General features: G+C 45.1%; 1 pseudogene; it reads left to right on the top strand.

Moving 5' to 3' along the window:
- The window catches only part of LOC118368577 (G protein-coupled receptor 137Ba-like), a 72,195-nt pseudogene that overhangs the window by 52,574 nt on the left and 4,307 nt on the right, over nt 1–15,314 (top strand).

The raw sequence follows: 15,314 nt of genomic DNA, 5'->3' as shown, positions 1-15,314 counted from the left end.
GGCTGTAACACAACAACGTGTGGAACAAGTCAAGGTGTGAAGACTTTCTGAAGGCACTGTATGTATATGGGTCCCTCTGTGAATCTGTATATATATATATATCCCATTTTTACAACTGTTCTCCAGTCTCCCTTCTAAGTTGACACTTGGCTTGATTTCACTCAGTCCAGGATGCTTTGATGACAGAGCCATCCTATCCAGTATTGTTTGCTGAGTGGCTGAGAGCTCTGTGGCTGCTGCAGCAACAATCCATTTGAGTGGATTTGGGAGGATATGGGCTCTATGGGGGAAAGGTTTTGTTTGTCTATAAATAACTCAGTCAGGCAAGGCAAGGAGGGGGAGCACAGCCAAGGGCTGCCTGGTGCTAGTGACCTAGATCTGAGCTCAACCCCTGAAATAGATGGCCCTGTACTGTAGGTTTCCCTTTTTCCCATAGGCCATCTGGTGCGTCTGTGTGTGCGTCTGTGTGTGCGTCTGTGTGTGCGTCTGTGTGTGCGTCTGTGTGTGCGTCTGTCTGTCTGTCTGTCTGTCTGTCTGTCTGTCTGTCTGTCTGTCTGTCTGGTCTCGTCTGGTCTCGTCTGGTCTCGTCTGGTCTCGTCTGGTCTCGTCTGGTCTCGTCTGGTCTCGTCTGGTCTCGTCTGGTCTCGTCTGGTCTCGTCTGGTCTCGTCTGGTCTCGTCTGGTCTCGTCTGGTCTCGTCTGGTCTCGTCTGGTCTCGTCTGGTCTCGTCTGGTCTCGTCTGGTCTCGTCTGGTCTCGTCTCGTCTGGTCTCGTCTGGTCTGGTCTCGTCTCGTCTGGTCTCGTCTGGTCTCGTCTGGTCTCGTCTGGTCTCGTCTGGTCTCGTCTGGTCTCGTCTGGTCTCGTCTGGTCTCGTCTGGTCTCGTCTGGTCTCGTCTGGTCTCGTCAATCCCTCTATACACATGCTGTCAATCTCTGTCAGTCTTGTTGTCCCCCAACATCTGCCTCTTTCGGGTTGTGTGTCTGTCTGGAAATCCCTCTGTACACATGCTGTCAATCTCTGTCGTTGTCTTGTTGTCCCCCAACATCTGCCTCTTTCGGGTTGTGTTGCCTGTGTGTGTGTTTGTCTATTTCATTTCTCTGAATGCTTGATCGATGTGTGTTGTGCTTCCAGGCAGACGTCGAGAAGATCAGGGGAGAGGCCTACATCATCTTTGGGATCATCCTCTTTTTCTGGGAGCTGCTGCCCACCAGTCTGGTTGTGGTCTTCTTCAGGGTACAGAGGCCCAATCAGAACCTAGTAAGACAATAGCTTTATTTCACTTTTACATCATAATGTAAACAGTGCATTGCACTCTAGGATTGATAGGGGAGTAAATTCCATCAAATTCAAAAGGTGAACAGTGCAATTCAATAGGAAGCTGACATGTCTGCGCTGACTTTGAGAAAAATACTTTTTTATTTTTTTATTTCACCTTTATTTAACCAGGTAGGCTAGTTGAGAACAGGTTCTCATTTGCAACTGCGACCTGGCCAAGATAAAGCATAGCAGTGTGAACAGACAACACAGAGTTACACATGGAGTAAACAATTAACAAGTCAATAACACAGTAGAAAAAAAAGGGGAGTCTATATACATTGTGTGCAAAAGGCATGAGGAGGTAGGCGAATAATTACAATTTTGCAGATTTAACACTGGAGTGATAAATGATCAGATGGTCATGTACAGGTAGAGATATTGGTGTGCAAAAGAGCAGAAAAGTAAATAAATAAAAACAGTATGGGGATGAGGTAGGTAAAAATGGGTGGGCTATTTACATTTACATTTAAGTCATTTAGCAGACACTCTTATCCAGAGCGACTTACAAATGGGTGCATACACCTTATTTACCGATAGACTATGTACAGCTGCAGCAATCGGTTAGCTGCTCAGATAGCAGATGTTTGAAGTTGGTGAGGGAGATAAAAGTCTCCAACTTCAGCGATTTTTGCAATTCGTTCCAGTCACAGGCAGCAGAGAACTGGAACGAAAGGTGGCCAAATGAGGTGTTGGCTTTAGGGATGATCAGTGAGATACACCTGCTGGAGCGCGTGCTACGGATGGGTGTTGCCATCGTGACCAGTGAACTGAGATAAGGCGGAGCTTATGGACTTGTAGATGACCTGGAGCCAGTGGCTCTGGCGACGAATATGTAGCGAGGGCCAGCCGATTAGAGCATACAAGTCGCAGTGGTGGGTGGTATAAGGTGCTTTAGTGACAAAACGGATGGCACTGTGATAAACTGCATCCAGTTTGCTGAGTAGAGTGTTGGAAGAAATTTTGTAGATGACATCGCCGAAGTCGAGGATCGGTAGGATAGTCAGTTTTACTAGGGTAAGTTTGGCGGCGTGAGTGAAGGAGGCTTTGTTGCGGAATAGAAAGCCGACTCTTGATTTGATTTTCGATTGGAGATGTTTGATATGAGTCTGGAAGGAGAGTTTACAGTTTACAGCCAGACACCTAGGTACTTATAGATGTCCACATATTCAAGGTCGGAACCATCCAGGGTGGTGATGCTGGTCAGGCGTGCGGGTGCAGGCAGCGAACGGTTGAAAAGCATGCATTTGGTTTTACTAGCGTTTAAGAGCAGTTGGAGGCCACGGAAGGAGTGTTGTATGGCATTGAAGCTCGTTTGGAGGTTAGATAGCACAGTGTCCATGGACGGGCCGGAAGTATATAGAATGGTGTCGTCTGCGTAGAGGTGGATCAGGGAATCGCCCGCAACAAGAGCAACATCATTGATATATACAGAGAAAAGAGTCGGCCCGAGAATTGAACCCTGTGGCACCCCCATAGACTGCCAGAGGACCGGACAGCATGCCCTCCGATTTGACACACTGAACTCTGTCTGCAAAGTAATTGGTGAACCAGGCAAGGCAGTCACCCGAAAAACCGAGGCTACTGAGTCTGCCGATAAGAATATGGTGATTGACAGAGTCGAAAGCCTTGGCAAGGTCGATGAAGACGGCTGCACAGTACTGTCTTTTATCGATGGCGGTTATGATATCGTTTAGTACCTTGAGCATGGCTGAGGTGCACCCGTGACCGGCTCGGAAACCAGATTGCACAGCGGAGAAGGTACGGTGGGATTCGAGATGGTCAGTGATCTGTTTGTTGACTTGGCTTTCGAAGACCTTAGATAGGCAGGGCAGGATGGATATAGGTCTGTAACAGTTTGGGTCCAGGGATGACTGTGGCAGCTTTCCAATCCTTGGGGATCTCAGACGATATGAAAGAGAGGTTGAACAGGCTGGTAATAGGAGTTGCGACAATGGCGGCGGATAGTTTGAAGGGAGCCACCCTTTCAACAGCAGTTATAGAAGATAATGATGACAAGTGTCTCATATGTTGCAATGTAGTGGGATTTTGTTGTCGAAAAGCAAGTCTAATAAACGTTTAGTAACAAGGTTAGCTAGTTGATTATGCTGGTAGCGTAGCTAGCTAACATTATCTAGCTGAGTTCACTGTTGCCAGCTAACATTACCAATGAACCAATGAATCTTCTCACTCTACCTACCATTTGTCCAACACAATTTAGCAAATTGAACATAATGTAATTATGTGTTATACCCAGGTCCAATGTTATACACTTAAGCACAAGCCATAGCAAATAAACTAGCTAAGTATTCTGTATCTGGTATTTCCGAGTGAGGACAGTATACCCCCTCCAAAGGCAGAGAATTGGGGTTGGGGGATAATACGTTGAACATCCCAGACGAATTCTCCTACAGCTCAATAGTGGACTTCCTCACAAAGAGAACAATAGGAATCAGGGAGGGAAGGAGTTAATGTTTTTATCTGTGGTGGAGAAGCCTCTCAAGAAGGGTACAATGTATTTAGCTCAGGCCATGTGAGTGATGTGGAACTCAACAAGGTGCAGGATGCTACTCATGTCAGGGCAAAGTCCTTGCCTCGTTTAAAGAAATAAAAACTACCAAACTGGACTGGTCATCCATAATACAGGACCAGTGGCAAGGGCCCCCTGTACCTGTGTGGCTGGGCCAGGTGAGAAATGCAATCATGTGGCTAGCCTGTTAGGGAGGCTGCGAATTTCCGCAGCTTTTTGTTAAAAATCGCGCAAAATTTCAACGTCCTGCTACTCATGCAAGGAATATAGTAAATGCATATGATTAGTATGTGTGGATAGAAAACACTCTGAAGTCTCTAAAACTGGTTAAATCATGTCTGTGGCTATAACAGAACGTGTTTAGGAGTCAAAATCCCAAGGAAAACTGTTCACAAAAAAATATCCATCCGCCAGTCTCTGTATTGTCTATGGCCAGGGAAAATAGATAGTCCCGTTTACAATGTCTACAGCTTCCACACGATGTCGCCAGTACTGGCAATTCAGTTCTGGTTTATCCTTGGTGGGATGACGAATAGGCACTTCCTGTCTTGGGGTACACCGAAGGAAGTTGTGAAAGGGAGAATATGGACGATGATTTCAAGACTTGCTGCTATCGAATACAGATCGCCCCGTGATCAATTTTATCGATTATTAACGTTTATTAATACCTAAAGGTGGTTTACAAAAGTAGTTTGAAGTGTTTTGTCAAAGTTTATAGGCAACTTTTTCAATTAAAAAAAGACGTTGCGTTTTGAAAAGGTGCTTTTTTCCTGGATCAGACGGGCTTCATAAATGGACATTTTGGGTATACATGGACCGATTTAATGGAAAAAAAAGACCCAATTGTGATGTTTATGGGACATATTGGAGTGCCAACAAAGAAGCTTGTCAAAGGTAATGAATGTTTTATATTTTATATTTTATTTCTGCGTTTTGTGTAGCGCCGGCTACGCTAATTATTTCTGTTTACGTCCCCTTTGGGGATTTCGGGGGTTGCATGATATCAGATAATAGCTTCTTATGCTTTCGCCGAAAAGCATTTTACAAATCTGACACGTTGGCTAGATTCACAACGAGTGTAGCTTTGATTGAGTACCCTGCATGTGTGTTTTAATGAAAGTTTGAGTTGTATCGAGTACTATTAGTTGGCGCTCTGAAATTTCCGCTGATTTGGTCCCTGTATAGGGACAGCAGCCGTAAAAGGCTAGACTTATGTTTGGTCTTCTGGATACAATTAGCACTGACATCAACACAGCACCCCCAAGCTGCCATTGCTGCCATAGACCTGTAAGAATAGGTAAGTCTCCTGACCTGTGTCAGTGATTTTCCTATACAGTAAATATGGTTATATTGATTGGGCCGACTCAAATCCTACATATAGGCTAATCATACAAAAATATTGTCAGAATGTCCTCTTTTAATTTCCATTATTTTAGGAGAAAGACATACAGTGATCATGTAAAGGGCATTGGAGGGGTACAGCCAGTATAAAGCCTGTAAATGATCAAGGCCTAATATGACCAAAACAGCAGAGGCCTTGAGGATCTTTAAGACAAAACACCATGACACCGGACTACTCTATGTAAGACTAAGACTACTACTACTATCTCACCCTGTCCCATCAAATTGCTTCCTGGTGAAGTTTAAGATGTAATTTATTTAAAGGGATTGTCATGGAAATCTTAAATGAATCATTATGTTTATTACCAACCAACTCGATGCACCATATGTACACATGTCGATCAGGAGCTCTCACGGGACACTACCAATGTGTGCCACCCACCTGGGCAATGCACGGCAACCATTTTGGGCCAGAATGCTCACCACACATCAACTGGAGAGATATTTTCCAATTTAGGGATGTGAGGGATAATTAGGTGGCCATGATTTGAAATTGGGGCAGGTTGGGAATTTAGCTAGGGACACAGTAGAGCTGTGTAGTAGATCATGCAAGCCACACCTTTATGTACCATGGACATGTGGTGTCCTTAAACAAAAAAAAATGGGGTTCGAAAGGAGCAGATTCAAAACGACATCATTGGCCAGGCAAGAAACAGGCTTTGGTTTCAGAACAAGAAAGGAAGTATATCAACAAGCTTAGCCAAGAGATGTGCAGGAAAGGAGAAGAGTTAAGAAGGGTTAATCAGGAGCATCATTTACATCAGGACATCCCGGTTAAAGAGTGTGCCAGCAATCAAGTATGGAGTGGAGCATGAGACAGTAGAGAAGTATGTTAGACAGAAACAAGAGGAAGGAGCTGCAATAAGGGTGTACTATGAATGTGGCTTGTTTGTTGATCTAGCAGCCAGTCCTGCAGAGTCCCCAGCAGTGTGGCCAACTAATTTTCTGGGTAAGTTGCTAGAGGCAGGTTGATTTGTTGCTAAAAGTTGCTAAATTCCGTTGTGATGTCATTGCGTGATAACGTAAAACTGTGTAGAATACACAATAACGTATAATAATGTACAATAACTCAAATTGACTGGCTATCTCGGAAAAAAATATGATTTGACTTTTGTTCAGGTAGAGACTCTCACTCTCTTCTGTACTTCTGGCTGTACAATTGTGATTGAGACATGTTGATTGATATTGTAAGTTCTGTTCAAGATCAAATGTTCGTGACCAACTATATTCATTGGGTTTGGCTTGTCGAATCTGTACTACTGCTGCTGCAGTCAGCCAACAATCATTTGCAATTTGCTGAAATTGCTGCTGGCCTGCTGCTGACGTCACTCACTATGCACTTTTGCAGCCAGGCACGTGTTTTGTGACTCAGTGTTTGACAGAGAAACGTTTTGTGTCATTTAGAGGGGAAAATGCGTGCATTTTAGCGTTTGAGTCACTTTTCAAAAGTTTCTGAAAGTTCGAAATACATTTTTTAAAGTAGCTAAATTTGTTGCTAGGTGCTGTTTGAAAAAAAAGTTGCTAAATCTAGCAACAAAATTGCTAAATTGGCGTCACTGGTCCCCAGTGCAGGCAGTTCAGGTCAATGGCAGTAAGCAGTCATTTCCTCTGCATGAAGTCGATACCATTGTTTGCATGAAACAAAACCACTACACATCCTTCTACTATCAAGTACAGATGCAGATAGCAGTAACCCAGAGAAGGCGGTGTGAGTTTGAAGTGTTCACAAATTCTGTAGAGGATATGCTAGTGGTCAGGGTGATGTTTTATCCCATCTTTTGGGGAAAACTGAAAGAGAAACTGTTAAACTTCCACAGTGAGCACAATTTTAGGCAAAATGCCAACCTGAATGCTTTCATCAGTGATGATTAGAATTAGTTTACTGTCCAAATACTTAGGAAGTCCACTTTTGGTCCAAAATGAAATGAGAACCAGACAAGTAATGTAAATAGTTTATGTATTTTATATTTATTATATTATCTATAACAATTAATATATTTATAAATGTATATAGTGTAACGAATGTTTCAGTCAATATCCAAGTGTTACATCTCCACAAGAAATATCACAGTACAGATTAAAAACAGTTAACCCATTAAAAAGATCTCTGAGCAGAATTTTTTGTGACCTGCCCTATGAAACCTGGGGAGTTCCTGCGGGTTGTTAAGGAAGGTTTTGGATCTCCTCATCCACCACCAGGTTACTGTCTCTCCAACAAAAATGATGAATTAAACTGTTTGCAGCAAAATATTGTTAAACAAGATTCTTATGTATGGGAGACCGTAGAGATGTGAAATCATTGTGTTTGGTTATAGCTACCTTGGGTAGTGGTATATCCAGACATGCCACACACCGTAGTACTGATTGATGTAAAATCATGCACGCCACACCTTCAGTCTACAAGAGGAGGCCAGAATTGTATTAGCAGAGCACACAGTTGAAATATGTTATTGATGTGCTTCCAGTAAGTGAGTGGAACTTTCCTTCCAAGTATATGCCACAGCTTAACCCTGCGCCAATAACCTCTTGACATGATTGCGTACCCTTGCAATGGCAACCGACTCTACCAACTTTGGTATGCCCATTTTTTCCCACTGGGGTGCAGAAAATTAGGTGTCACAAGGCAAATGTTCTGCTTTGCCAGCTCCTCCCTCGCAGTCTGCACAGACACGGGAGGAGCCTGAAAGAGACAGAGATATATTATTCTTGCTTCTTCAGACTCAATAACACTAGGTCATTAATATAATATACGCAGATGCATGTGCACAGAAATGACCTACACCACAATGTGTTATTATAGAGGTAAGTTATTAGGCCTACGAGGCTTGGTGCTTTTCCTATTTCCCTTTTTAACGACTTTGGTAAGAATGAATGCATGTGAAATAGACAATCTCATCCTTGCTCCAAACTGGAATCAAACCTGAGACCTGCACATCACATTGTCCAGTCTGTTTAAAAAAAACATGATAGCATGACTTCATGAATGCGTAGAAAAACATTTAAGTGGCTTGACAGCGGAGATACATTTTTAAAAAAGTTTTAAAGTCAAGTCTTTGCAGTTCTTCTTATTTTGCCTTGGGGCGGAGAGGAATATTTGCTGTTTTACAGATAATTTCATGCAATTCTACAAATGTGGCCATAGGCTGGAGAGAAATGCTTGCAGTTTTTAATATAATATCTGACTAACAAAGTCAATGGGGGCCACCCGGATAGTACCATGATAACAAATGTAGATAGTTTAGCGGACAGCTAACTTCGTATTTCGTCGTCCTAACGTAGTCTACACTGCTATCTGCCCAGCAGCTAGCCAGCTAGCAAACGTCCACCGTCTACCGAATAGCAGCACTGTAGAAACTATTACACTCAACTGAACGACTTGATTAGTGTAGTGTTAGCTAGCTACATAGTTGTCTTTGCTGTCTTCGTATCCAAGATAATTGTGTAGTTTAGAGCGTGTAGTCTTAGAGTGATTATCTTAATTTACCGAGGTTAGCTAGCCAGCTATTTGTCGTCCTTAACGTAGGAGACACTGCTAGCTAGCCAACAGCTAGCCAACGTCTACTGAATAGAACTTCCGCACTCAACAACCCGGTCGCATTCCGCTTCGCTCCACAGGTAGTATCACATTTTCATTTCATTTCATTACAGCACAACGGTTTGATTTGTTTGATCGTAGCTAGCTACATAGCTAGCTACATAGCCGTCTGTGTATCAAAGATAATTGTGTAGTCTAGAGCGATTTTCTAGGTTAGCTAGCCAGCTATTGTCGTTCTTTTAACGCAACGTAACGTAATCAACACTGCTAGCTAGCCAGCTAGCCCCCGAATAGCAGCACTGTAGAAACTATTACACTCAACGGAACGACTTGATTAGTGTAGTGTCAACAACGCAGCCACTGCCAGCTAGCCTACAAAGTCAACAATGCAGCCACTGCCAGCTAGCCTACTTTAGCAGTACTGTATCATTTTAATCATTTTAGTCAATAAGATTCTTGCTACGTAAGCTTAACTTTCTGAACATTCGAGACGTGTAGTCCACTTGTCATTCCAATCTCCTTGCATTAGCGTAGCCTCTTCTGTAGCCTGTCAACTATGTGTCTGTCTATCCCTGTTATCTCCTCTCTGCACAGACCATACAAACGCTCCACACCGCGTGGCCGCGGCCACCCTAATTTGGTGGTCCCAGCGCGCACGACCCACGTGGAGTTCCAGGTCTCCGGTAGCCTCTGGAACTGCCGATCTGCGGCCAACAAGGCAGAGTTCATCTCAGCCTATGCCTCCCTCCAGTCCCTCGACTTCTTGGCACTGACGGAAACATGGATCACCACAGATAACACTGCTACTCCTACTGCTCTCTCTTCGTCCGCCCACGTGTTCTCGCACACCCCGAGAGCTTCTGGTCAGCGGGGTGGTGGCACCGGGATCCTCATCTCTCCCAAGTGGTCATTCTCTCTTTCTCCCCTTACCCATCTGTCTATCGCCTCCTTTGAATTTCATGCTGTCACAGTTACCAGCCCTTTCAAGCTTAGCATCCTTATCATTTATCGCCCTCCAGGTCCCCTCGGAGAGTTCATCAATGAGCTTGATGTCTTGATAAGCTCCTTTCCTGAGGACGGCTCACCTCTCACAGTTCTGGGCGACTTTAACCTCCCCACGTCTACCTTTGACTCATTCCTCTCTGCCTCCTTCTTTCCACTCCTCTCCTCTTTTGACCTCACCCTCTCACCTTCCCCCCCTACTCACAAGGCAGGCAATACGCTCGACCTCATCTTTACTAGATGCTGTTCTTCCACTAACCTCATTGCAACTCCCCTCCAAGTCTCCGACCACTACCTTGTATCCTTTTCCCTCTCGCTCTCATCCAACACTTCCCACACTGCCCCTACTCGGATGGTATCGCGCCGTCCCAACCTTCGCTCTCTCTCCCCCACTACTCTCTCCTCTTCCATCCTATCATCTCTTCCCTCTGCTCAAACCTTCTCCAACCTATCTCCTGATTCTGCCTCCTCAACCCTCCTCTCCTCCCTTTCTGCATCCTTTGACTCTCTATGTCCCCTATCTTCCAGGCCGGCTCGGTCCTCCCCTCCCGCTCCGTGGCTCGACGACTCATTGCGAGCTCACAGAACAGGGCTCCGGGCAGCCGAGCGGAAATGGAGGAAAACTCGCCTCCCTGTGGACCTGGCATCCTTTCGCTCCCTCCTCTCTACATTTTCCTCCTCTGTCTCTGCTGCTAAAGCCACTTTCTACCACTCTAAATTCCAAGCATCTGCCTCTAACCCTAGGAAGCTCTTTGCCACCTTCTCCTCCCTCCTGAATCCTCCTCCCCCCCCCCCTCCTCCCTCTCTGCAGATGACTTCGTCAACCATTTTGAAAAGAAGGTCGACGACATCCGATCCTCGTTTGCTAAGTCAAACGACACCGCTGGTTCTGCTCACACTGCCCTACCCTGTGCTCTGACCTCTTTCTCCCCTCTCTCTCCAGATGAAATCTTGCGTCTTGTGACGGCCGGCCGCCCAACAACCTGCCCGCTTGACCCTATCCCCTCCTCTCTTCTCCAGACCATTTCCGGAGACCTTCTCCCTCACCTCACCTCGCTCATCAACTCATCCCTGATCGCTGGCTACGTCCCTTCCGTCTTCAAGAGAGCGAGAGTTGCACCCCTTCTGAAAAAACCTACACTCGATCCCTCCGATGTCAACAACTACAGACCAGTATCCCTTCTTTCTTTTCTCTCCAAAACTCTTGAACGTGCCGTCCTTGGCCAGCTCTCCCGCTATCTCTCTCAGAATGACCTTCTTGATCCAAATCAGTCAGGTTTCAAGACTAGTCATTCAACTGAGACTGCTCTTCTCTGTATCACGGAGGCGCTCCGCACTGCTAAAGCTAACTCTCTCTCCTCTGCTCTCATCCTTCTAGACCTATCGGCTGCCTTCGATACTGTGAACCATCAGATCCTCCTCTCCACCCTCTCCGAGTTGGGCATCTCCGGCGCGGCCCACGCTTGGATTGCGTCCTACCTGACAGGTCGCTCCTACCAGGTGGCGTGGCGAGAATCTGTCTCCTCACCACGCGCTCTCACCACTGGTGTCCCCCAGGGCTCTGTTCTAGGCCCTCTCCTATTCTCGCTATACACCAAGTCACTTGCCTCTGTCATAACCTCACATGGTCTCTCCTATCATTGCTATGCAGACGACACACAATTAATCTTCTCCTTTCCCCCTTCTGATGACCAGGTGGCGAATCGCATCTCTGCATGTCTGGCAGACATATCAGTGTGGATGACGGATCACCACCTCAAGCTGAACCTCGGCAAGACGGAGCTGCTCTTCCTCCCGGGGAAGGACTGCCCGTTCCATGATCTCGCCATCACGGTTGACAACTCCATTGTGTCCTCCTCCCAGAGCGCTAAGAACCTTGGCGTGATCCTGGACAACACCCTGTCGTTCTTAACTAACATCAAGGCGGTGGCCCGTTCCTGTAGGTTCATGCTCTACAACATCCGCAGAGTACGACCCTGCCTCACACAGGAAGCGGCGCAGGTCCTAATCCAGGAACTTGTCATCTCCCGTCTGGATTACTGCAACTCGCTGTTGGCTGGGCTCCCTGCCTGTGCCATTAAACCCCTACAACTCATCCAGAACGCCGCAGCCCGTCTGGTGTTCAACCTTCCCAAGTTCTCTCACGTCACCCCGCTCCTCCGCTCTCTCCACTGGCTTCCAGTTGAAGCTCGCATCCGCTACAAGACCATGGTGCTTGCCTACGGAGCTGTGAGGGGAACGGCACCTCAGTACCTCCAGGCTCTGATCAGGCCCTACACCCAAACAAGGGCACTGCGTTCATCCACCTCTGGCCTGCTCGCCTCCCTACCACTGAGGAAGTACAGTTCCCGCTCAGCCCAGTCAAAACTGTTCGCTGCTCTGGCTCCCCAATGGTGGAACACACTCCCTCACGACGCCAGGACAGCGGAGTCAATCACCACCTTCCGGAGACACCTGAAACCCCACCTCTTTAAGGAATACCTAGGATAGGATAAAGTAATCCTTCTCACCCCCCTTAAAAGATTTAGATGCACTATTGTAAAGTGGCTGTTCCACTGGATGTCATAAGGTGAATGCACCAATTTGTAAGTCGTTCTGGATAAGAGCGTCTGCTAAATGACTTAAATGTAAATGTAAACTTAACAAGGTAAAACATGTTAACCCATGTCAGCTAATTGACTGACTATCAATGACTGATATAACAAGAGAAACTGCTAATGCACTCTTCTTACTTGCAACAGTAAGTTGAGACCTAGACTGATCTGAGGGCCTTCAAAATGGGGCTGCACATCCCTGCCCTAAACAGTTTTCCTTTACGGCACTATTATGACAGCCTCTCTTCGCTCATGCACTACTCTAAAGTGGGGTAAGTCACCATATTGTAACGTATGGACTAGAATAGCCTAGTTATTCATAATGTAAGCCTGTTATTTTCAGAGTAGCTAGTTACCTAATCATTCTCTCGCGGTTCTTGATCAATACTCAACATTTGTGGAAAAAATAAATAAAATATGGTTTTGAACAGTGTCTGCTTTCTTCATTTTTTTGGGGTTTGATTTGTATCTAGCTAAGCTGTGTGTTGTAAGAGAGCACAATCATAAAGCCAGGCACAATCCACATTCAGGTACTGGGTTGGATAAAGCAAAAACACCCGCTTCATGGTACGTGTTATAATAATATTGTTGTCTGCAAAAGGAGCTTCTTAAGCAAACTGGTTAGGAACCCAAGATATGTTAACTAGCTAGTTAACATAACAGCAACATGCATCAAGCTAGCTTAGCTAGCAAGCAGTTAAACTACCTCAGAACGGCCTCTTTGTCTGCTTTCTTCTGAAGTTCTTTTACAGTCGATGGGTCAAGTTGGTGTTCAGTCAGGAACATTTGTGCATTGGGATAGGTCAGGTTGGGTGTTTCTATTATGTCAGGCCATTCTTTGGACCAGGGAAATATTGTTGGGGTATTCTGGTCGTAGGACCTGGCACCCTGCTCAAAATACAGGCTACAGATGTCCACTTAACGTTACTACTTTTTTGTCTGTCATTCCGAATTAAAGTGTTCCAGATTACTTGTTGTTTTGGATCAGTCGGTAGTCTGTGAAATGTAACGTTGTGTCGGGTCTAGCAGGTGTTGTGCTGAAAAGCTCCCCCCTGACACAATTCTCCCTGAAACCCCCCACGTTAGGCTGACTTTCATTTTATTTTTTATGCCGGTTTGATCGTGGGGGATGCACTAGTAATGTCTGCAGTGTATTAGTCTATAAATAAATATCTTTGCCAAAATGTGTCATCTCTCCCATGTCTTATTCGACTAGTAGTTGTTCTGAAATGTTTATTGCTTGCCTACATTTTACTCCCTCCTCTATGTTTAATATAACACACATACATGAATTATTCATTTTTGTTCTATAGAAATTATTTGACTCTGATGTGTGCCACAGAAAGTATTTGACTCTAGCCACAAAATTAAGGAAATTAGAAGGGGGGGGGGGGGTTTCTTGCCTGCCGAAATCGGCACAACACCTGCAGTATGGTACACAGCAGTTTACTTTGGACATACTGTTGTCGGTTACGGACCCCGCGTTTCACCTGGGTTTACCTCGGGTGCAGACGTTTCAAATTTACATCCCTACTGATCCCAGAGTGCAACGCGACGTTTATGTTGTAAAAGTGAAGTAGGGCCATTGACTTTGTGTAAACCAGCCAATCAAGGAGCTCACATGAATCATATATGCGTTTGAATGCACATTAGTCAAATGTTTGCCTACCTCGGTACAGGGTAGCTTAAAACAGCATGAGCTTTTAAGGGGCCTTTATTTTAAAGTTGTTGTCAGCTTATCTCATCTAGTTTGAAAACATTAATTTATCACCGATGGAAGTAGGAAACGATTTGGGCCCATATATGATTTCCAGTGTTATTACTATGGTGTAAGTACATATAAAGGCATGTTTTTCTTGTCCCGAAAGTACTTATTAAACTGTGAGAGTGTCCTTTTCCCCAGGCACCAGGAGGAATGATCAACAGCCACAGCTTCAGTTCCAGGGCCTATTTCTTTGACAACCCCCGGAGGTACGACAGCGATGATGACCTGTCCAGGAGCATCAACTCCAGAGCAGATCGACCGAGGTGGGTATAACATTCAATTCAGTCACCTATAACATCTTATACTGAACAACATTATAATGTTTAAAGATTTTGTTGAGTTACAGTTCATATAAGGAAATCAGTCAATTTAAATATATAAATTAGACCCTCATTTATGGATTTCACATTACTGGGCAGGGGTGCAGCCATGGGCGGGCCTGTCCCACCCACTGGGGAACCAGGCCTAGCCAATCAGAATTTGTTTTTCCCCACAAAAGGGTTTTATGACAGACAGAAATACGCCTCAGTTTCATCAGCTGTCTGGGTGGCTGGTCTCAGACGATCCCGCCGGGTGAAGAAGCCAGAAGTGGAGGTCCTGGGCTTGTGTGGTCTGCGGTTGTGAGTCCAGTTTGACGGACTGCCGAGACGGCTTATGATACAGAATTGAAAATCTCTGTTGGACAATCATGCGGTCAGCATGCCTATTGCATGAGCCCTCAACTTGAGACATCTGTGGCATTGTGTTGTGTAACAAAACTGCACATTTTAGAGAGGTCTTTTATTATCTCCAGCACAAGGTGCATCTCTGTAATGAACATGCTGTTTAATCAGCTTCTTGATATGCCACACCTGTCAGGTGGATGTATTATCTTGACAAGGGATATCATGCTCATTAACAGGAATGTAAACACATTTGTGCACAAAATGTGAGAGAAATTAGATTTTTGTGCGTATGGTAAATTTCAGTGAATTTGTATTCCAGCGCATGAAACATGGCACCAACACGTTACAAATAACGTTATATTGGTCACATACACATATTTAACAGATGTTATTGTGTGTGTAGCTAAATGCTTGTGTTCGTAGCGCCGACAGTGCAGTAGTATCACATAATACACACAAATCTAAAAGTAAAATAATACAATTCAGAAATATATAAATATTAGGACGA

Source organism: Oncorhynchus keta, chromosome 35, assembly GCF_023373465.1.
Source record: "Oncorhynchus keta strain PuntledgeMale-10-30-2019 chromosome 35, Oket_V2, whole genome shotgun sequence".
Classification (NCBI taxonomy): Eukaryota; Metazoa; Chordata; class Actinopteri; order Salmoniformes; family Salmonidae; genus Oncorhynchus; species Oncorhynchus keta.
This window is presented reverse-complemented; position numbering and strand designations above follow the sequence as displayed.